The sequence below is a fragment of the Agrilus planipennis genome, unplaced genomic scaffold (assembly GCF_000699045.2).
Source record: "Agrilus planipennis isolate EAB-ADULT unplaced genomic scaffold, Apla_2.0 scaffold3, whole genome shotgun sequence".
NCBI classification, from domain to species: Eukaryota; Metazoa; Arthropoda; class Insecta; order Coleoptera; family Buprestidae; genus Agrilus; species Agrilus planipennis.
Genome location: NW_020442460.1, coordinates 226,754 through 251,067, shown reverse-complemented (window position 1 = coordinate 251,067; position 24,314 = coordinate 226,754). Strand labels below are relative to the sequence as shown.

General features: G+C 35.4%; 1 protein-coding gene across 5 annotated transcripts in view; it reads left to right on the top strand.

The window, feature by feature from the left end:
• The first annotated feature begins 3,237 nt into the window (after nucleotides 1-3,237).
• LOC108737843 overlaps nucleotides 3,238-24,314 on the top strand; it is a 69,114-nt gene continuing 48,037 nt past the window's right edge. For 3 of the 5 annotated variants that reach the window (XM_018470971.1, XM_018470972.1, XM_018470968.1), the window contains exons 1-2: nucleotides 3,238-3,461; nucleotides 11,860-12,119. The gene's annotated coding sequence lies outside the window, so the exon portion shown is untranslated. Of the gene's footprint in view, nucleotides 3,462-7,835; nucleotides 7,851-11,859; nucleotides 12,120-24,314 lie in introns of those variants that run through there. The other 2 variants (XM_018470970.1, XM_018470969.1) reach the window with 2 other exon arrangements.

Genomic DNA, 24,314 nt, shown 5'->3' with positions numbered 1-24,314 from the left:
AGGAGTTAGGAGGGGTAGAGGTAGACCTAGATTAGATTACTGTTCGCAAATAGTTAAGGATGTGGGCTGTTCTAGTTTTAGGGAAATGCGAAGTTTAGCTCAGGATAGGAAAGAGTGGGGGTACGTGTCGAACCAGTCTTAGGACTGATGACCCTATGATGATGATGATAATATTAATCACTAGTATTCAAGCGCCCCATTTGTCCGTTCTCAACTACGTTCATCGCTGCGAATGAAAGAGAAAGTAGAATGCTAAGACTAAATATGAATTTCAGTCTTTTTTGTTAGATATATATTTTTTTGAATGGGATTGATTAGTAAATTTAATATTCTTTGACACCTTATTGTGAAAGCCGTTCCTTCAAGAATTCGTGAGGAGACGTTAATACGTTTTTAGAATCCTAAGCATTCCTTTTACCAAATTAATTTCTTCACTTTTGTAATTGAAGAATACTGGAACCCTCGGAAGCGTCAATTAGCTTTTGAAGGAGAGTTGTGGGACTCCATAAAAGGGCAGAAATTAGAAAACATCAAAGAAGTTTCGTGCCTGTCGGCTTAAGGGCGCTTTCATTTTGGTAAGCAGAAGTTGAGTCCCGCGGTCATTTTTACAACAGTGTTCTCTAATTACGCATAATTTGGGCTCCACATAGTAGCCATTTTGCAAAACTACTAACACAAGAGCTACAGTAATTATTATTAACAATAAGGTCGTATCGTCTAAAAATATTATGTGTCTACTACAACGTTTGAGTGGCTGAATGGTCTATAATCTGCACAAGTGCATAAATTGAGGTTAAGAATTTATGGAATTTGAAGTTTACATTACTGAGTATGGTTTTCCACAATAAGAAATTAATAAATGAAAAATTCCTATTCGCGTATTGCATTTTCTTCAAGTATCTATACATATATCTAATCATATGTATAAATGCTGGGAATTTAATAATAAAAGCTTTTAATGTTTGTTGCAATTAAAATATGCCCTGGGAAGTTTTGTGAGATCTACTTTTTTGAATGACACAACTGGGGTGACCTACTGAACCAAAACCATCATCTAACGGAAAAACATGTTTCTGCCTCGCCATGATGTAGGTGGGTGATAATGCCAGAAACAATGACAAAGTAAATTTTTGTGACACATTGTGTCAAACACAATATCAATTTTATTTTCGTTTAGCCTTGTTCACATTCAGTGACAAACACAACCCTTATAAGATCATTCATGCGTTTGATTACGATATCGAACGTAGAAATTTTGACCATGTTTTCCAGTAACTAATTACCAATTTAAGATATTTAGAGGGTAAGTAAAGTAAGTTTTTTTTTTTTTGTAGAATACCGTCCGAAAAACATTACGGTAATGAATCCAAAAGTACCTATTGTCTTTAAAATCTTAGGTACCTGTAATATACTGAAAGTGTGCAATGATGCTGTACCATTTTATTTCCAAAACGATTGAAACTTAAATTGTAAAAGAAACATAAGTGTTAAGAAACTTAACATAATCTTTCCAAGAAGTATAACGGGAAGGAATTTACGTACCAATACTAACTTTTGACCACCAAGGAGCCCAAATTTTGAAAAAATCTATAAGTTTCAGCACGGAATATGAGTGAATTCATTTGTTTGATAATTTCGATATAAATGACAATGTTCAGTTCACCTCGAAGTTTAAGTCAAAAAATTGTTGAAATTTAAATTTTCAGTTTTGGTCTATGAACGTATAGGTGAATGTGCAAAAGAGTCTTTGTTTTTGTAGTATGAAAAATATCTGACACTGAAAATTTTTGTGTTTCTTTGTTACTTTGACTGTTTGCCTCATTGTCTTCGTTACTTCCAACAGTCTTTTAACATGATTGTGTACTTTTGGATCTTAATTTCAATCAGTTCTACCAGATGCATTTTTAAGAGAAGTATGTCTTTGCTTCAGTTTATTAAAATTGCTAAAAGAGAGGAAAACTTTATGAATCCTGAAATCTAAATATTCAGAATTCTTTGGATACATTTGTTTGGGCAATTGATTTTTCGACAGATGTGGTTCGACTTGAGTAGGTAGGAAGTTTTTGGATTGTTATTTCTTCATAAACGATTCACAAGAACAGCAACAGAAATGTTACTTTTATTATTACAACCGTCCTCTATTTAAAACTAATGCCATTTTTAAATCTATTTTGCAATTTCTACATGGCCCCAGTAGCTGTGCTTGTAGTACCCAGTTTTCATCGAGGAATTAAATTAATCATTACGGATTTAAAAGAATATCCTTTCAGAAAAGCTTTATGTCTGTTCCTTTCTCACAATTTGTTTGTTGTTCAAGGTCCTTTCGTTCCAGTAATACCCTACTGACCTAGCCAGACTGTAATCTTATTCCTTGAAACAGTGATGGTAAGGAATACTTCTTTAATGAACACGGTTATCATTCCACAAGTAATTCCATCTCAACTTTCGTTTGACTGACATCAGTTTTGGAGATAATGATCTATATATTCGTAAAAAACGATAACTTGTACATTTCAAGACAATCCCTGAATCCTTGGATATTTAAAGAAGAGCTTTTCAATATATTCGAGCAATGAATTGATTTCCATATACAACGATATTGATCCAAGTTTTCTTATTCCATGTATGAGCTGAAATTCTGGTTTACGCTTTTTCAAGAGTTTCCTGGACCTTCTTAGAATATCAGCTTCACGTATGTAGGTTTACTTTTGCTTTGGCAAATGTTTTACATGTGTTACTATTTAGGGTTGTTTTTCAGTTGAGTTGGGTTAAGTAAAAGTAAATTTCTGAATATTTCTCAATCACGACTTCCTTGAGCAACTGAATCATTTATGAATTTCAAAGAACTCCTTTTCGGATACACTTTGGGGACGTATCTCCCTTTTCATGAATTTTTTATTATTTATCCTTTAGTCCTAGACAGTAATTTATTTAAAAGTTACATTTCGACATGGCCTACTGAACTATTCGATGAATTTATTCCACGCTCGTCGTCTGAGGTGGCTGGAAGTTTGATGTAGTCGTTATGGAGGATTTTGTGGTGCAATGCCCTGACAAAGAAACCGTGAACGGTAGCGTCGTCTACATAGGTCGTCTTCGACCAGCTACCACCAACAGCAAAATCAAGCAAGCAGCACAGGAGATAGCTGAATTTCAAGAGATCAATAAAATGCGCGGCCCACCTCCTGGTTCTCTCTTCGGTCGCCAGCGTTCGCCAGTTAACGCACGATCCGCGACTAGTCAGCACGCACAACCACCACCGAGTTACGACGACGTACACGACGCCAAAACCGACGCCCGCGAGATCCTTTTTTAATCCGGCGGGGCGTCGAAAAACGACCCCTATCTAGTTGCTCTTTGAGTTAGTAACGAGACCGCAATGCGCAAAGTTGTGTTCGGAACAACAAGATTCGGAGCTTTCGGTAGACGGGTTGTGTGAGTTCGTTGTGCTTTTGGAGAAGGTCTGTTTTTGATGGAAAAACGTCGGAGAGCTTTAGCTCACATGTTGTGGTGTCACAACAGAGGGTGACGTTTTCACGAGAAATTAGACGCACTATCGGTCTACCACATTTTGGGAATTTTATATTAAAAATTAAAGAACTTCCCATTTACTAAGCTTTGCTTTATCAAGCTTTTAACCCTGTGTTATTGGGCTTTTACTGTAAAACACTTTAAATTCTCATATTTTCTTAACAAAGGGGAAGAGAAAATGCAGTAAAAATAATAAATCCTACGGGTGCTTATTTTTTTTGTAAGAAACATAAGTTATTAGCTGTTTTAATCCAAAATCCTGCACCTAAATAAAAATGATACATGTAGAATAAAATTTAAGAATTCTTTACGATTGGTTGAATAAATGCAATTTTTTTTGTGAAAATGTCACCACACTTCTCAAGAATTTCTTTTATGACTTTACGAATCCATAATCCCAGTTTCCTTAGAACTAAATTTTTTTTGACTTAATTTAATTTATTATTTATTATAAACTATTTTAATATGCTAATTTTTTTATATTCAAGCAGTTTCATACAGTGGTGCAACTTTTCTTTATTTTACTGGAATATTTTTTGATGCGAACTGAAAATTCTTTATTCGATAGTAACATTTTAAAACTTTGGAGTATTTCTACCATGGAGGGGCACTACTGGATAGAAAATAAATAACCAAAACTCTGCACATGATATGTGCTTTTGGTTTGTGGCATATTTCTAGTTCATTGGGTGCGTTCTCGCTGTCTTCTAAATCCCTTCTCCCAGGACGATTTGTTTACGTCTTCCCTTTTGGATTTAGTACACAATCTCATTTTGTAAGCATGCTGTTTTGTAAAGATCGATAGGATAATCTTCAATGTTTCTCTTTGTTCAAATTTACAGAAAACTTTACTTAGAAACACAAACCTAAAGTTACTTTATTAAAGTGGTTTGGTATCATAAAAGAAAATATTGAATACTGCTATTTTACAATTGTTGCTCAGTTGTTTGTTTAAACATAAAAGCTTTGAAAGTTCTAAAAAATGAATACGAAAATGAAGCCAGCCTCTTCCTGTTTCAGTTTTCAGAAATTGGCATTTAAGGAACAAAAATACAAAAATATAAATAAATATCCAATAAGTTAATAAAACCTGCAATTAACAAGATGAGAACAAATGTGACGAAAGTAATATTATAAAAAAAGAAACCTTTCAACTTGACAAAATTTTGTTCTAAGCGAATCTCATATTTCTTAAGATTTCAATTCAGTTGGTGAACCTTTCTAACAGATCATTAAGAATAATGATTTGGTTTTTATGGTAAAAACTTTAAAGTCTAATCAATAAATTTAGTGTTTTGTACTGTATTCTATTATGTTAATAAATTTAGGATCTAAATAAAAATGTATGTTTATTGTTCTTCGATGGTGCCGAAAGAAATAAGTTTTTCTGGTGGGTCAACTGAAATGGGGAGAGGCTCATGTAGTTCATAAACAACAAAAGATAATTCAAATCCAAATTGATAGAACACTTGACGTGTTATCTTTATTTATATACCTAGATTCATGTCATCGCTACTTTTTCATTAGTATATCGAAGAAGCGATCAATACTAATAAAGACAGGACGATTTTGGGGTAGACGTACAGACAGGACAAGGATTAGCGTGCAGATGGTGAAGGAGAATCAGTATAAGTATCTGGTAGGGAGGAGTTAAAGTTAGCTTTAAATAAAATTGAAGATGTATTGACATATGAAAATTAATAAAAATAAATCAAAAATATTGGTATGTATAAAGGCCTGGAGCTTATGCAAAAGTAGGACATGTGAAACTGGAGCATATCGTTTTTAGGGAATCAGATAATTCAGGATAGAAAATTCGCTTGAAATGTAAAACAAAGAATAGTGCTCGGTCGGTTTGCTTTAACATAAAGAACAGATTTTTAAAAGTGTATATATTTGGCCGATATGCTTCGTGGAAGCAACAGTTAGAAGCGTTAGCGTTGTGGTGGATAGAAAACGTTATGAGAAAGTCTTATATAGAGTAAGAGTGCAGAGGACGATATGGAAGTAATAAGAAATACGTGAGACAGGTTGGTAAGCCACCTGTTCAGACCCATACATAATTCAATAACAATAAATTGATCTAGAACGCATTCAGAAAGACGTATGTGACTGAGGTTCTTTAGCATCAGCCCGTCTTCACTTGCTTATCTAGTTGACTAGTGAAAACCGAGAAGACCGGAAGATAACAATAAAAACTTAAAATATTATATAATAGCGTAGCTGAAATGCAATTGAATAACTTAACTTTTGGATGTTTAATTCCCATCAGCCAGTAATGCTGGTAGGCGGGCAGTCCCTCCTGATTACGCCGGAAGGTAAGGCGGAAGGCCCTCTTTAGCCTTCTTTCAGGAATCATGGGAATGGGTGGGTGGTGTTTAGGGTGAGAAAGATGAGACGGACGAAATGGAGACAGAAGAGAATGAAAGATTATCTGTGGAATATTACTGCCTCAGCATTTGCCTAAGTGGTCCAAGGAAACCACAGAAAAACTTAAACCAAGGCAGGCGGACCCGGAATCGAACTGGGGTCTTCCCGAATGCTAACCAATGGTCTAAACCTCCAGGTCATGCCGCTCGGTCTGCAATTGAATACAGTAACATACCTATATCAGTCTACAAAATCCAGTAATCATTGATAGATTTGGAATAAATTGTATTCTGATTCCTCAGCACATACCCCTTAACAGATAACACGATACGTTGAATTAAAAAAGGGGTTAATAATAATCCCCGATCTAATGGTCCCATGTTTAATAAAATAACAATACATTGATATACACGACTCATCCAGGAAGATGTGAGTGACATTCTTTGGCATCAGCTTGTCATCACTTGCTCTTAAAGTTGACAGTGAGATGCGAAAAAACTGGAAGATAATTATGAAAACTTAAAACATTACTTGATAGCTTAGCCAAATTGAAATTACCTAAACAAATATGCATAAGTCAACAAGAATAAGTGATCATAGATACATGTTGAAAATATAATACAATAATTTCTTAACACCATTACTGTAAATTCCCCTTTCCAGATAGTACGATATGTTAAATTAAAAAAGGAGTTAATAGTAATGCCTGGTCATAATTTAAGACAACAAATATTGATAGTCGTATGTTTAATTCAATAAGAATAAATTGGTATCGGCAACACATCCAAAAAGATGTGAATGAGTTTCTTGGCATCAGCCCGTCGTCAGTCTCCAGTGAAAATTGAGAAGGCCGGAAGATAACGATTACAAACCTGACCACGAATGAAATAAAATCAACTTAAGTACTTATACTAATATCTACTATTGACGCAATTTATAGGCTCTTTTAAGACGTTTCTAAGAATGCATTTATCTATACTTAAGTACAAGATCCGTAAATGAAAAATTCATTTAAACGCGAATTGAGAAAAATGTTTTTTTTTTTCGAAACATTTGGAATAGTTTCGTTGTATTTTTAGTCAATGAAGTAAACAGTTTTTTTTCAAGAAAAACCATTCGAATGGTAAGTACCTGTACAATATACGCGTTTTGTGAAAATATTATCTTTGGGCCGTGCTTGTGTGCGATTAATTATTGTATCAGGACATCACGAAAAAGATCTCTTTGATTTTGTTGGCACCGTTCGAAGCGAATTAAACAGGTTTGTATTTTCAATATGCTATTCAGTTTCTAAACATTAGACTTTTAAACTTACCCTACGCAATTTGGACCGTTTTGTTTGATGTTCTGGTGATGCACGAGTCCTTTGAGATGCTCGCACACCAACTAAATGAATCTATTTTAAAAATCAAGAATTTACTGATTGGTCCTGTAAAATAAATTCTTTACAATAATACTGGGTGATTTTTTATTCGATCTGAAAAATAGTCAAACGAAAGCCAAAGTTCAGTTGAATATGTAGAGACTAAGCTTTATGTATTTTCTTATCCAATTCTTCTTCTTGTGTGGTTACAATACTTATAATGTTTTTGTATCTATATATACTTTTCGAAATGTGGTGGTACAGGCGAACGATGAGGATAGAGAAGGCTAGAAATGGAAAAGTATTAGAAAGGGTAGGAGAACAAAGGGGCTAGTTAAATACGAATTAGAAGCACAAGCAGGAGTTTAGAGAAGTAGAAGTAGACTTAGATTAGATTACTGTTCACAAAAAGATAAAGATGTAGGTTATCCTATAGTTTTAGGGAATTACGAAGATTAGCTCAGGCAGAGTCCTAGCCAAAGGGGGGATGACCAGAAGTCCGATTTCTTGATGATACTACAATGGTAATCTTTGCTATCTGCGAGAGTTTAGTAAACATCGAACTGAGGACCGATATTTTTTTAAGGTGCCTTAAGTTCTAAGCGCTTCTTAGGTAGTTAGAACTACTATTTGATATACGAGGGTGGATTGATAAGTTTCCGGCCTGACCAAGAAAAACAAGGTTTTTAAAAATTTTTTTTTTTTATTTCTCAACATAATCTCCTCCAAGGCTGATACATTTCTCATAGCGGTGTTCCAGTCTATTAATGCCATCTCTATAGACTGATTCGTCAAGCTCCTCAAAATAACCATTTACAGCTTCGATTACTTCTTCATTGTCCGCAAATCTCTTACCGCCAAGCCATTTTTTGAGATTAGGGAACAGAAAATAGTCACTCGGGGCTAGGTCTGGAGAGTAAGGAGGGTGCGGCATCAATTCAAACTTTAGATCGTTGATTTTAGCCGTCGCAACGATTGACGTGTGCGCTGGTGCGTTATCGTGATGAAACAAGATTTTTTTCTTCGCCAGATGAGGTCGTTTAATTTTCACCTCGTGGCTCAAACGTTGCAATAAGTCTGCGTAGTATTGACCAGTGATAGTATTACCCTTTGCAAGGTAATCAATGTATATAATACCTCTTGCATCCCAAAAAACAGTAGCCATAACCTTGTTCGCCGAAAAAATTGTTTTTGCCTTCTTTGGAGTTGGTTCCCCTGGTCCAATCCACTGTTTAGACTGTTCTTTGGTTTCAGGAGTGTAGTGGTGGACCCACGTTTCGTCAACGGTTACGAATCGACGCAAAAATTCGCTTGGATTACGCTTATACAATGACAAATTTGCGGTAGAAATGTTTTTTCGAATCAATTTTTGGTCGACTGTTAGCAAACGCGGCACCCATCTTGCACAGAGCTTTTCCATATGCAAATGTTGGTGCAAAATATGTTGCACACGTTCATATGACATCTTACAGGTCTCAGCTATCTCACGCACTTTCAATCTGCGGTCTCCCAGCACTATTTGATGAATTTTTTCGATCATATCTGGAGTTGTGACCTCAACGGGGCGTCCTGAGCGAGGCCCATCAGAGGTGCTCACACGACCCTTTTTAAACTCGGAAACCCACTGCTTAACGGTTGAATATGACGGGGAGGATGTCCCCAGTGTTGAGTCCATCTCTTTTTTAATTTCCTTCGGCGTTAACCCCTTCAAATAAAAGTATTTGATGACAGCACGATTTTCCTGCTTTTCCATTTTTACGAAAACCACAGAGGCGTCTTGTTCAGCGTGCTGTCAAACCTACACTAGCAAGGAGATCGGGCTGAAACTATAGCTACAAGCTATCCAAGGATGGTACTATAGAATGTCACCTCAAGGTAGGCCTAGTGGCGTCATCTCTTGGTTAGGCCGGAAACTTATCAATCCACCCTCGTATGCTCTTCTAAGCAAGGCATCATGAAGTTAGCTGCTAAGTATAAAATAGCTGTCGGGGACGCTTTTTGTCTTTATCAGCTACTATTTACAACGAAGCGTTTCGACGGCTTCGAACCAAAAAAGAAAGTAGTTTACTTAAAATAGTTAAAAATTCGACCAGGTCCATCATTAAAGAGGAGAGACTTGAAGACCTTTGCGATGCTGAGCTTAGGACAAGAAAGGGTTGAGCGGAGTGTCAAACCTGTTTTAGCACTGACGACCCTATGATGACGATGATGGTGATAACTTGTTATATTAATGAAAACACTTTTCCATTTTATAATTAGACAATCTTTACAATTACGGTCATATGGTTACAACAATGAATCATTGATATAGTAATTTTTGTATCAACCAAAGGCTCTGTGACGCAGGGGGCGAATAGTACGCGTGAATGGAATAACTAGTCTGCAAGTCAATAAAAAAAAACTTTTGGGTGTTTCATTCCCACCAGAAGCATCCTTTCAGGAATCGTGGGAATGGGTGGGTGGTGGTTCGGGTGAGAAAGATGAGACGGACGAAATGAAGATAGAAGAGAATGAAAGATTATCTGTGGAATATTACTGCCTCAGCATTTGACTAACTGATCCAAAGAAACCACAGAAAAACTTGGACCAAGGCAGACGGACTCGGAATCGAACCGGCGTCCTCCCGAATGCTAAACAATGGTCTAAACCTCTAAGTATCTGTTACTCTGCATTATGCTTGACGATATTGTTTCAACAAACCATAATATAAAGATTCCCTACGGTAGGTTCACTTCCCAGTCACGCTGATACTTCTTTCTCATATTGACGCTAAGTTTAATTTATGATAACCTGCAAAAACAGTATCGGTATTTTAGGTAAATCAAAGGAGTGAACCTACTGTATAGAATCTTTATACTGTACAATGAATTTCATGCTCAAAGTTCGACGAATGACGATTGTCAAGTACGATAAATTGTTGAAATTTTATAAATTGGTATTTATTTTCTATTTTATGAATTTCAACCAAGTAACAAAGGACTCTATTTTATACATTTTTCATTTTATAGGAAAATAAAAACCTTTAGGACTGTACTAATTTCCAACTTTCTTTATCAAAAAACAATCCTTCCTTTATAAGTGTCTCAGAAAGTTCTTCCTATTCTTTCGTAATATAAAATGATCGATTCGGCTGTCCGCACCCTGTTACCTTTTCCACCCATATTTGAGATGTTTACAATGAGGTAATCAATTATACGTTATACTGGCAACGCAACGAGAAAAACTACCCCGGTAACGTTTCTAACAGTGTTATGTTACAAAAGTATATGAATATTACGTATATTTCTTACTAATCTATCATCTGTGTATCGTTTCCTTTTTCTGGGGTTGCAACTATTAGGTTAGTAAATTAAAGGAATTTCAGTGGAGCACGAATCTCTGTCTGTTTATTTGTTTATTTATTTGGAGGTAATAAACGCAAAAATGACTGAATATTTTTGAAATAGATACCTATTAATAAGTACGCATTCAGAATTCCCTTAAAGCAAATTTCTTTTAATCATCATCATAAGGTCGTCAGTCCTAAGACTGGTTGGACACGCACCTCCACTCTTTCCTATCCTGAGCTAATCTTCGCATTTCTCTAAAATTAGAACAGCCTATATCCTTAACTACTTGCGAACAGTAATTTAATCTAGGTCTACCTCTGCCCTTCTAACTTCCGTTTCTGCCTCTAATATGTCTCTGACTAGACCTTCATGCCTGAGAAGGTGTCATACCAACCAATCTCGCCTATGTCTTATTAACTTCCATAGAGTCCTCTGTTCTCCTATCCTTTCTAATACCTCTTTATTTCTTACCTTCTCTATTCACGGTATCCTCATCATTCGCTTATAATACGACATTTCGAACGCTTCTAACCTTTTCTTTTCCGCCGCACCTACTGTCCATGTTTCGCACCCGTACAGCGCCGTGCTCCAAACAGACACCTTTAACAACCTTTTTCGAATTTCTAAATTAACCATTCGCGAGCATAGAAGTGATTTCTTCTTATTGAAGGCGACTTGACCCTGTGCTATCCTCTCTTTCTATCCCTAATACTATTCCTTCCGTCCTGACTTATCTGACTTCCTAAATACCTAAAATCAGCTACTTCTTCCAATTTTTTGTCTCCTATCTTTATATTCGCTCTTTCCCTACTTTTCCTTCCCTTGCAAACCAGTATTTTTGTTTTACTTTTATTTATTTTCATACAGTACTGTTTTGTCAATACCGCTTCCATTTTATTTGGAGCTATCTCTAACTCTTCCTTTCTAGATGCTAATACTGCTATATCATCTGCAAAACTAAGCATACTAATCTTTTGTCCCTGTATATCTATCCCTACAGTTGTACTGTCTTTAATGATGTTGATCGCGTCTTCAATGTATAGATTAAGAAGTAAGCGCCATGTTTTTTAGGCTCCTCCTATTTGACGGATCCCGATATGCAATTTTTTCGCTACCATTATATACACATGCATATGTACTTATACTGCTTGAATATCTGATAGATCTTGCTGACATTTATAATTCTTCCATTTTCAACATATTTTCAACAACCCTTATGTACCTATTGAATTATTTTTAATGTTGCAATTATTTTTAATATCTTAGTGAATCAGTATTTCACATAAATTGAAAGTAACGAACAAACTGATTACAGAAAATTATTGAGTGAATTCTGTCATCGTAATTGTGTACGTTTCGCGAATGGATAAAGACAGGAATTATGTGAATTTTATATAAAGAAGGGAAAATCCGAACTGAGAATGTTTGTGTTCACATTTCTTCATTAGTAGTGAAGAAGACAATGTAGGAAACTCCCAGCAAGTTCCGTAGTTATTAAATAGGAAACAAGCAAACCATTATCAAAGGTGAGTTTCTGATTTTCTATAGTAATGTCTGCAAGTTTACTTATTTTATTGTATTATTTGCACTCATGTCTCGCACCATTTGGTTGTTTTATTTTTCAACTTAATAGAAAATATTGATCGTTACAATTGATTTTGCACTTCATTCATCAAGCTTGGTTATGTGTAAGCATTGTGATAAAACTTATTTTGTGATAAATATAATTGGCTTCAGTTATTCTTTTGGAATCAATTTTTTTGGATCGTCGGAAAAATTAATTTATTTTTCTAGGTGTTTTCACAGTTTTCTCTGAAATTTGGCTAATATAAGATTTTTTAGAATCTTCTTTAATTATTAGGTCTTGTGGAGGAAGTTTTAATGTAAAGAAGCATTTTAAAAACTTAATTAAAATACTGATACTTAACTTTAAATTTTCAAAAAAATGAAAAAGGTCACATACGTTAACAGAAAAACTCATGATGAAAATAGTTAGATTTTGTTTAAACATTGTAGAATCGCAATATAAGGGTATTATTGATTATTTGATAACTAATTGTTATATGAAAAACGAGAAATTGGTACCATTGTTATTTAGGATCATTTTAGTGTCTGTCGAGGCATTAGTTTATTACAACTCGAAATTTCCATTTGTAATTCCAAAACTTCGACTTGCACAACTCGAAATGTTAACCTTAAATTCAAAATTTTTTCGTACTGTATTGATTTAGATACATACCAATATTGCAACAATCGTTATCTGCGTTTCAATTGCCTCAGGCTTGGTTTCGAGTTTTAAGTCGAAATTTCGATTTATATGTCGAAAGGACCTCGCTAGTTCCTAATAGAAAACGGCGTTCTGTCAAACTCTAAAACTTTGGATTCTGGTAGTTCTCCAAGTGTAGATTAAAGAGTTTGACAGAGGGCTATTTTCCGTAGGTAGGAGCCTTTCGAGTAGCAAGTCGAAATTTCAGAAAAAAATAATCTTTGGTCATTCCACGTTTTCGTATGAAAGACATTATCGAATAAAATAATTCGAAGTGGTCTGCATTCTGTCGAAACTGCCAGGCGCGGATCGCGATTTCGATCTTTTTGGATCTCATCAGCGCGTCGCAGACAGCTCCGACAGAACACAGACCAACTTTTACCTGCTGTCTTAACAGCGCGTTTTAGAAAATACCACAAATGGCGTGGTAAACGCCATCTGTAGTACGATGCCACATTTTAGGATTACGTATGCTCCAACAAGGTCCATTAAAATATATGGATATCTATTTGCTGAAAACGAATCCCGGCGTAGGTAACCTCAACGTGATAGGCACGTTACCATAATCGAATAAAATAATTCGAAGTGGTCTGTATTCTGTCGAAACTGCCAGGTGCGGATCGCGATTTCGATCTTTTTGACAGCTCCGACAAAACACAGAGATTATCAATTTTTTAAAATGTTATAAGTAGCAGTAAAGTGATGTAAAAATCCAAATTATAATAGGTAGGTATTGTCTCTTGTAAATTGGTAGTGTGGTCTCTTTCCTAAATGTGAAATGTTAATGAAGAGTAAATATTTACGTCAAAAGTTGGCAATATTTATCCGTATCTCTCCTGTTAAACACTACATTTAATCTATTTGTGACACATAATGTGCAGCATTTATGTTTCAACTCTTGCGAAAACGCGGCAAATGAGTGTTTTATGTTTGTATACTTTTAATGGAATGGAGGAAGTAGCGAGCATATTTCCCGACGAACGTTAAACAACCAATAGAGAATGCATTTCTATGTAGTTACTTTTCGGTTAATAACCTTTTCGATTACTTATATCTCGTATCAAAATAATTGCGCCCGTTCCAACGTTTTAAATCAGCATTTTTATTGAATAATTCGTTTTATTAATTCAATCATCTTCAATTAAATTCAATTAAAATATATGGAATAATCGACCGAAAAAATTATTTTTCAAGAATTCAATTATTTATTAATTTCAATTATACGTAAATGTATCTACTCGCTCGGTTGGTGTTAATCGAGTTAAAGAAATTTTAGACTTGCTATTGTACAACATATTAATCTAATAATTTCTGGCTTGTATTGTATGAAAACAAATAAAAATAAAACAGCAATATTGATATGCAATGGAAGAAAAAGAAGAGAAAGAGCGAAAATAAAGATAGGAGACGAAAAATTAGAATTAGAAGTGGCTGATTTTTGGTATCTAGGAAGTCAGATAACTCAGGATGGAAGGAGAGGTAGACATATAGAACAGTGGATATCGCAGGGTCGAGTCGCCTTCAACTAGAAGAAGTCAGTTCTACGCGAGCGGTTAACTTAGAAATTAGAAAAAGATTGTTAAAGGTGTATGTTCGAAGCGCGGCGCTGTACGGGTGCGAAACATGGACGGTGGGCGCGGCGAAAAGAAAAAGCTTTTGAAATTTAGTATTACGGGCGAATGGTGAGGATACCGTGGATAGAGAAGGTTCGAAATGAAGAGGTATTAGAAAGAATAGAACAGAAGACACTATTGAAGTCAATAAAAAGTAGGCGAGATACCTGTAGAAAAAATTTCCATTGAACTTCAATGGGAATCAATGGAAAATTTGTAAATTTAATTCAAACCCATTTGGCATAAATGGAAAAATAATTGTTTCCATTTACAATAATTCCATTAATATTTACATAGGAAAAATTTCCATTGATTTTCAATGGGAACCAATGCAAAATTTATAAATTCTATTTAAAACCATTCAATATAAATGGAAAAACAATTGGGTACCTAGAAATGGAGAAGATCTGGTTTGAGATGATTAGAACTTATTAAAAAAAATGGAGAAAAACGTGCTGAAGTTAATGTGATTGTCAAAGCAAGTTGTAAAAGAAAACTCATATTTCATCTTGATTAAAACGAATGTCATTTAATTACCACGAACAATAATTAAAGGTAAAAAATAAAGAATTGACACTAGGATTTCCATTGAGTTCGGGAATGGGATTTCCACTAGAATTCTAGTGGAAATTCCATTCATCCCATTGGCGATTCTCCATTTATTACTATTAATTATTATTATCAGTGGTAATTAAATGGCATTTTTTAATGGAAATAGAATGGAAATTTTTCCTACGGGATAGGTTGGTTGGACACCTTCACATGCATGAAGGTCTAGTCAGAGACATATTAGAGACAAAAACGGGAGTTAGGAGGGGGTAGAGGTAGACCTAGATTAGATTACTGTGAGCAAATAGTTAAGGGTATGGATCGTTCTGGTTTTAGGAAAATGTGAAGATTAGCTGAGGATAGGAAAGAGTGGAGGTGTATGTTCAACCAGTCTTAAGGCTGATGACATTATGATGATGATGAATTTCTGGCGTAACTGTCATCATGAGCGAAGCTTCAAATTTTTTCTAGAGAGGGTAGACTTTTAATAGCTTAACATAGGTTTAATGTGTTTGGTTTCTATGTTTTCAAACTCTGTGCCGATATTGTGATTCGACAGAGTATTTTCCAGTGGGGCAATGAACTTGCTAGGGGTAGCGTCTCCCCTTGGGAGAATACGAGGATACTGGTGCGTAAAACCAAGGACGCGGGTTCAATTCCCGGCAAGGGAATGGCAGCAGCGACATTTTTTCCTCATTAATTTGAGGTTATCAGTAGTTGATAAAATCAATTGAAAAACTAATTCACTAATACATTGAATTAACGCTATAAAAATTTCGGAGTATCTCAATATCCAGATACACCAAACATTTGTAGTTCCCGGATTTTTTCATTTGATTTATACAAATACTGGCGTTTGGGACTGCGCGATAAGAACTGACAATATCAGAAATCTGCGAGTGGAAAGTGTGCCCTTCGGACATTGTCACATTTCGTTTTTCGTCATCAATCAACTGGACCTTTGTTCAACTTCCAGTAAATATCATTTCTTTCTTTCGTCGGAAATTACCTATATTATAACTATTATCTTGTTATTATCTATATGTGGTGAAACAAAAAAGTCTTCAAACATCAGATAATCGTTTTTGTGTGTCTCAGAACTTACGCGAACAACGGATAAAAGGTCTGTATCTCGCCTTTGTGTCTGTTTGTGTTGGTTTTGATGAAAAACGACATTCGAGTTATTGAACTGAATAACGTTGGAAGCTTTGATAACGAAAATTGGAGAGGTTCCCTTGAGAAATGGAGTAATAAGGGCAGCTTTTTCACATAACATGTACCTACCTATACATTTTAGATGCTTCTACGAAAATTATTGATATGTTCACTTTCACACCTTAGCCGAAGACATAAGAGAAAGTGCATAAAATTCTATTTATTAATAGCAATATAATTAAATAGTAAAGTAGTAGTAATGTTTTGTTTTATATAAAAAAAAAATAAATAAACGTTAACGGGGAAATTTGAAGATTATTAGAAATGTACGCTTGGAGGACGACTCTGTATGGGAGCGAAACGATGATAGTGGGCGCAGTTAAAAATGAGTAGGAAGTGAAACAAGTAGGAGAACACAGGGCACTACGGCAGTCAATAAGGAAAAGGAGAGATAGGATGGTGGGACATATCTTCTGAGGGATCAAAGGATAATTAAACACATATTTATTTACTACTACTACTTTTGGCTTTGACTACATTTGGATTATAAGGGTGGAAAGAATGGAGAGTGTAAAGTTAATTAGTGATTCCACTCTTACATTTCAAAATTTATTGCAAACCATTAAGATTTCTTTTCTCAAAATGCTTGTAAAAACCAAAATCAGTCATTAAATACTTTTGTACTGCAACCTTCAAGCAATATAATTGCATTCTGAGAGGTCATCAGTTAAGGAGGTTTAAATGAAGGCCCACATTTTGGTTTTTGTTAGTTATATCGTGAAGTATTATTTGCTTGTAAGGGTTTCAGAATTTCCGAGAAAAGGGGCAATATATTTTTTAAATTTTAGTGGCTTTTACTTTATTGACGTTTAACCAATATCTGCAGGTTGTATTGCATTAATTAAAACATCGGTCCTTTATAAGAATGTTGTTTCATCAGATTTTTCGTTATTAATTGAGGTTATAAATAGGTTTCAGCGAAGTTTTGAAATATGATGTGAAAAAGAGACAGAACACACAGAAAAAAAATCACCCTTCACAGCCCTTGCTTTATCCTATAAATCTTGTAGCAATGATGAATATCCGAAAGCATCATTTTTCATAAGCGTATATTATTCCTTTCCTCAATTATTACAATCAACAGTGTTGATATGGTCACATTCGTTTAAAGAGAATCATGTCCATGCATATACAAAGTATAATTTCTCTAGCGTTTGAAAAAAAAAATTTTATTATCAGTGGTAGGGGATCTTTTCAATTTTATTCTTAGGTATCTACATATTTTTCAAGGAATAAGATGTATTTGAAGCAATAACATAAATCTAAAAATTTCGAAGGAACGTGATTTTTTTGTTATCAAATTCTTTGTCGACTTGGCAGTTTCCAATTTATTTCATCTCACATGTGAGTGAACAATTAAGATAAACATAAACAAGAGAGTAATGACGTTACCGAAAGCCCCTACTGATTCCCGTGATGTCACTAGTGCGTTCTCATTGCACCGTGCATATGTGACCACCATGTCCACATATTCCGCTTGTGAATAAATTGTCAATCGAATGTTAACGAGTGCAGATTATTACTAATCATTACATGAAATTGACCTGTCTACGTACCAGCTGTTGTGAAGGTCATGAATAGGTATGTGTGTTTCGTCAGTTGACACTTGCTATAACGAAAAATAACGCGGCTGTCAAACTGGCAACTTTTCTCAAACCATTGACAGCTCGTTAAGTGTGATACTTTTTGTTCATACTTATTACATCCCTTACGTTGTGGTGCTATCAGGGGAAGCACTATACAGGGTCTTCAGTTCAATTCAAATATTCCGGAATACTGATCAGACATAGTGCAGAATATGAAATTTGTACAAATATCTTTTACCATTTTTTCATATAAGCAGTAAAAGCAAATAGATGACTTTTTAAATAGATACGGCTGATGAGATTTATACATCACACATTTATCAAATTATGTATTTCCGCTAGAACGAAATAAAGAGAAAAAGACAAAGAAATGTGTAATTTCTGTGTTCGCTGAACATTTTGCCTTATCTCTATATGTTACCGCAAATGAATGAAATCTAGGCTATTTAGGAAATGTATAAAATATTGTTTCAACGATATCCTGGGAAATGTATACATTTCTTAGGAATTGTATGAAATTCCGATATTTTACTAGGAAATGTATAAAACTAATGCTTTCTGTATATATATTCTGATTCTTTATGTCAAGCTCTACAACATACTAGGGTCAATTGAAAAGTCCCCGGCCTGACACATAGATGACGGCACCAGAACTAAATCCATATGATTTTCAGTTAGTCCTAACCTTCAAAAGACGCGTCTATAAATTTGACGGCTGTCGGATCATTAGTTTGTGAATTATAGCATTTTTAGTGAAGCAACTTTTGTTATTGTGAAAAAAATGGATAAAAAGGAATTTCGCGTGTTGATAAAATATTGCTTTTTGAAGGGAAAAAATACAGTTGAAGCAAAAACTTGGCTTGATAACGAATTTCCGGACACTGCCCCAGGAAAATCAACCATCAAGGATTGGTATGCTAAGTTTAGACGTGGTGAAATGAGCACCGAAGACGGTGAACGCAGTGGACGCCCAAAAGAGGCTGTTACGGACGAAAACATTAAAAAAATCCACAAAATGATTTTGAATGACCGTAAATTGAAATTGAATGAAATAGCAGACACTCTACAGATATCAACGGAACGTATACATCACATCATTCACGAATATTTGGGTATGAGAAAGCTCTGTGCAAAGTGGGTGCCGCGCGAGCTCACTTTTGACCAAAAACAACGACGAGTTGATGATTCAGAGCAGTGTTTGAAGATGATCACGCGTAATAAACCCGAGTTTTTGCGTCGATATGTGACAATGGATGAAACATGGCTCCATCATTTCACTCCGAAGTCCAATCGACAGTCATCGGAGTGGACTGCACACGATGAACCCGCTCCAAAGCGTGCAAAAACGCAACAGTCGGCTGGCAAGGTTATGGCGTCTGTATTTTGGGATGCGCGTGGAATAATTTTCATTGACTACCTTGAAAAAGGAAGGACCATCAACAGCGACTATTACATAGCGTTATTGGACCGTTTGAAGGACGAAATCGCCGAGAAACGACCGCATTTGCAGAAAAAGAAAGTCCTGCTTCACCAAGACAATGCACCGTCTCACAAGTCAGTGAAAACGATGGCAAAAATTCATGAATTGGGCTTCGAATTGCTTCCGCATCCACCGTATTCTCCAGATCTGGCCCCCAGCGACTACTTCCTGTTCTCAGATCTCAAAAGAATGCTCGTTGGGAAAAAATTTTCGTCGAATGAAGAGGTGATCGCCGAAACTGAGGCCTATTTTGAAGCAAAGGACAAATCGTACTACAAAAATGGTATCGAAAAGTTGGAGGATCGCTATAATCAGTGCATCACCCTTGAAGGGAATTATGTTGAATAAAAAAAACGAATTTTGCAAAAAAATGTGTTTTACTATTTTAGGCCGGGGACTTTTCAATTGACCTGTTACTACAATTTCAAGGAATTTAAAAAATTCCTAGCAACTGTATACAATGACGGATTACATACATTTCCGTTAATATGTATACATAATACATACCGATTGACTAACTTCAATTTGTAGATATTGTGTTACACAAAAAGCCTTCTAACTGTTCTATTTTGCTGCGCTTTTGTTTCTTTTAATTTATTCGTTTCAAAATCTTATTATAGATTACTGTCAACATGGATACACAACTAATTCTAAGTCACATGTTATTTGTTGAGTTTTTGACGTCATTGAAAACAGGTGATTGATTGGCATTTTGCCGATTATTTAACAACTTCAAACTTTTGGTAAAAATGAAAATAATAGACGATTATATATTTAAAATCTCTATGACTATCAATTGGTCTAAAAAATAATATGTCCCTTCACCACGAATCGTAAGTCTCATGCTGAAATGTCCATATTAGAAATAGGTGAAACACGTGTCCGCTGCGGAAAGTTCTAGAAGCAAATTAGTCGACTCTCTCTTTTTGGTTTACTCTTTAATTTTTGGTGATAACAAAGGTTTTATTAATAAGTTAACTTAATTATCATACAACTAGATTTTACAGCGGCTTCGCTCGCGTTTATGTCTTAAATGCGTGTCGTCGAAGACCATCAACGATCACATAAAACCAATTTTTCTATTCCTCGGGAACAATATAATTCTTCTGGATAAAAAGTACTCTATGTATTTTTCTTTACCCCTGATAATGTGAGTATAAAATTTCATGGTGATCGGTTGAGTAGTTAAGGCGTGAAAACGTAACAAACAAACATTTACATTTGTAATGTCATTGATGAACTAGGAAAGTAGATAAAATGGCAATGCCAATAGTTTCATGAAGTGAAACGTTAGTGAAGTTGGGAGTTAATAAAACTTGTTGATTTTATGTTTTTGAAAAAAATACGTATAATTTTCTAAAGAATATTCATGACCATTTATTTATGTAATTATAATGCATTATGGGGGATGGCCGAATGGTTAGTAACAACATGCACTTGACTTTGATAGAGGACAGCACATGGTCAAGGAATCCAAACTCATATATAGGGTTGTTCGGAAAGTCATTTCGTTTTTTTTTGTGGAAATGAAAGACAGTTTTCGTATAATAAACAAATACTTTATTAAATTATATATTGACCGTTCTGGTCCAACACCTTTTGCCATCTTTCTGGTAGTAGCATAATTCCACGCTCATAAAATTTTTGGTCTTTGCTGGCAAAAAACTGATCGAGGAGGTTTTTGACCTCCTCATTTGAGGTGAAGGTTTTACCGTCTAAAAAATTTTGGAGTGACCGGAACAAATAATAATCCGATGGTGCCAGGTCTGGAGAATATGGTGGGTGTAGCATTGTATCCCATTCAAGCTGTAAAAGCTTTTGGCGAGTGACCAAACTTGTGTGAGGTCTCGCGTTGTCTTGGTGAAACACTACACCTTTCCTGTTGATTAGTTCTGACCTTTTCTGTTGAAGTGCATCATTCAGTTTGTCCAGCTGATGACAGTAGACTTCCGAATTAATCGTTGTGTTATCCGGTAAAAGCTCAAAAAAAACGATTCCTTTAAAATCCCACCAAACAGACAGCATCACCTTTTTTTGGTGAATATCGGCTTTGGAAATGGTTTGAGCCGGTTCATCTTTTTTGCTCCATGACCTCTTGCGTTTGACGTTGTTGTATACAACCCATTTTTCGTCCCCAGTGATGATGCGCTTCAAAAACGGATCATTTTCGTGACGTTTGAGAAGCGAATCGCAGACGTCAATGCGGCGACACAGATTTCTCTCTGTGAGAACATGGGGAACCCATACATCGAGCTTCGAGGATAATCCCAGGCCTTTCAAGTGGTCATAAACTGTTGAATTTGATAAATTTAACCTCAATCCGATCTCACGTGTTGTTATTCGCCGGTTCACATCAACTAATGCCTTTATCGCGTCTTTATCAGCTTCAACCGGCCTTCCCGAACGTGGTGCATCTTCGACATCAAAATTGCCGGATCGAAATTTAGCGAACCAGTTCTGGCACTGGCGTACTGTCAACACACCTTCTCCATACACATCAGTCAATTTCTTTCTGGCTTGAACAGCATTTTTACCCTTTCTGTAGTAAAACAGTAAGATATGTCGAAAATGCTGCTTATCGCTCTCCATATTTAAAAGGGCACCAACCAAAAACTACTGCGTAGAATTAATTGGAATTTTTCACACACAAGCCTCTCAAAGCATATAAAAATTATACGGCTTAAATGTGAAGTTGGGTGCAAAAGAATACAATTACATCCTCTGTCGGGAAAAAACGAAATGACTTTCCGAACAACCCGATAGATTCTTTTTTTTTGTTGTCGTTAAACAAGTAGTTTATATACGTATGTAACGCAGCGTAATAATTCCAAATGTAAAGGCAATTAGCTGGTCGATGCATTTCCGTGATCTCGGTATGCCAGGTTTTCATCATGGTGGAGTTCGCTCAGCTAATAAAGGTTTTTTTGTGACGCGTGGATGCGGTTGGCGATGCGGTACGGTTCGACACGCGCTTCTATGATAATTTTCATTTCCCTAAAGGCGCACCTCGGGAATTAAATTGACAGGCAAATCCTATATTTGCATGTATGTGCTTGAAGAAAATCAGGATTCTGGCAGAGGTGGTAATTAAAATCGCTCATGCCCAGGCATTCTACGTTGGAATTAATTAAAGTGATTTGATTTGAATATCGTTAATCTTCGTAATTTAACCATTGGAGACAAATAACACGACAAAAAGTAGAAACTAGCCTATATGACGATGTCTAAGTAGGTTTTAATGGTTACGCTACAATAGGCACCAGCCATGTAGAAGATAGAATATTTATAGAAGTCAGCTTGATGCTTTTCTCCTTTAAGTACTTAGAATTCAAAAGGTATTTAGGTAGAGAGAAAACTCGTATTAAGAGTTAATAGTAGCCCGGCTTTAAGTAAAGTGAGACCCGGGTCTTAAATTTCAAGAAAACCCATTAGAAATATGCCTGAAAGTAAAAGAACTGAGAAGAATACCGTAATTGCTCCCAATATTATGTAATCATGAGTTTTTTTAGACGATCTATCTCATAATCACAAATGAATGGCATTAAGATTATGAATATTGTAGCGAATATAGAAAAGAGATGCCAGGTAGGAATTGCAGCGGACACTAATAAAAAGGAAGACAGTTGCAGCAACTTCTAACCGTTGCAGAGCTTATTGTACTTTTCGGTTATTTCTTTTAACATTGTCGGTATTACTCATGAAGCATTTCCTAACCTAACAAAGGCCTGTTCAAAACGTAGCAAATGACTATGATGACAAGTCGAAACAAGAAAATATTTTTTGTTGTAGTTTTCAGTACATGTTTTTTTTTTCACTTTAGTGTATTCTTTGGCTTTTCGTAGACGATTTAGAATTCTGTTGAAAGTTTCACTTCTAACACATTATTAGTTTCTGACTAACGTATACTTTCTTTTCACCCCAACTGACAATAACTCAAAATCTGCTTTTTATTCCATGCTGGCGCCTTTCCCTTTTACTTGACAATACATATATATCTGACCCGCTTTTTGACGTTTTCGTCGCAGGCTTTTACGATGAACGTTCTTGTAAAATAAGATCGTTAACTTGAGTCAATATACGTAAATATAGTGGATTCCGAAACTAGTTTAGTGGATATTTTGGTAATAGGTTTTCTTATAGAAACGGACGATAAACTAAACCAATCTATGTCCCAGTGTCCTACAACTACACGATATGTTTAACAAGGAAGTAATTTCTTTATGGAACGAATAGGTTCTGAAACCAGGCTAATGAAACTTTTGGATCTGTTGAATGCTCAGTACGAAAGAGAACTTTTAGGAGTCCAATAAAGAAGAAGACAAGTTTTAAGCACCTTGAGCAATCTTGGTGTTTTTATACCTTTCACGAACCCTTTAATATATTTGGTGAATGTATAATGTGTTTTTTTACCTCTCAATTATGATTCAAAGAAATAGTAGGGAAAGAGCGAATATAAAGATAGGAGACGAAAAATTAGAAGAAGTGGCTGATTTTAGGTATCTAGGAAGCCAGATAAGTAAGTATTTGCTAATGTAGGAACCAAATTCACAAAGAAATACTTTCAGGTGAGAAGAGTCTAATGTAAACAAGCGGTTATATAGGATTTGGGGTTGAAAACGTTACAGGAATATCATTATTACGAATCAGCTTTTCAAACAGCCTTGAACTTGAAATGATATTGATTTATAAACTACTGGTACGAAATACGATTTACTAAGAATTCGAGTGTTCAGCGACAAGTAGTACCACGGTTCTTTCCTTTAAGAAATTGATATGACTAAAAACATCCAATTACTGTTCGTTTCAAGAAGTTAGAGATATGCCCCTTCCCTTTATTAGAATGCGCCGTAGCATAATTCCAAATTCAATCATATTTGTCTGCGGAGCTCATTTCTCCACCGATCATCGAGCGAGAACTAGACAAAAGTGTACAGTACCATTTGCAAAATTATTTAAACTGCCTCGTTAAAATTTAAGAATATGCTTTATTTAAAAGCATATTTAGCCAAAAA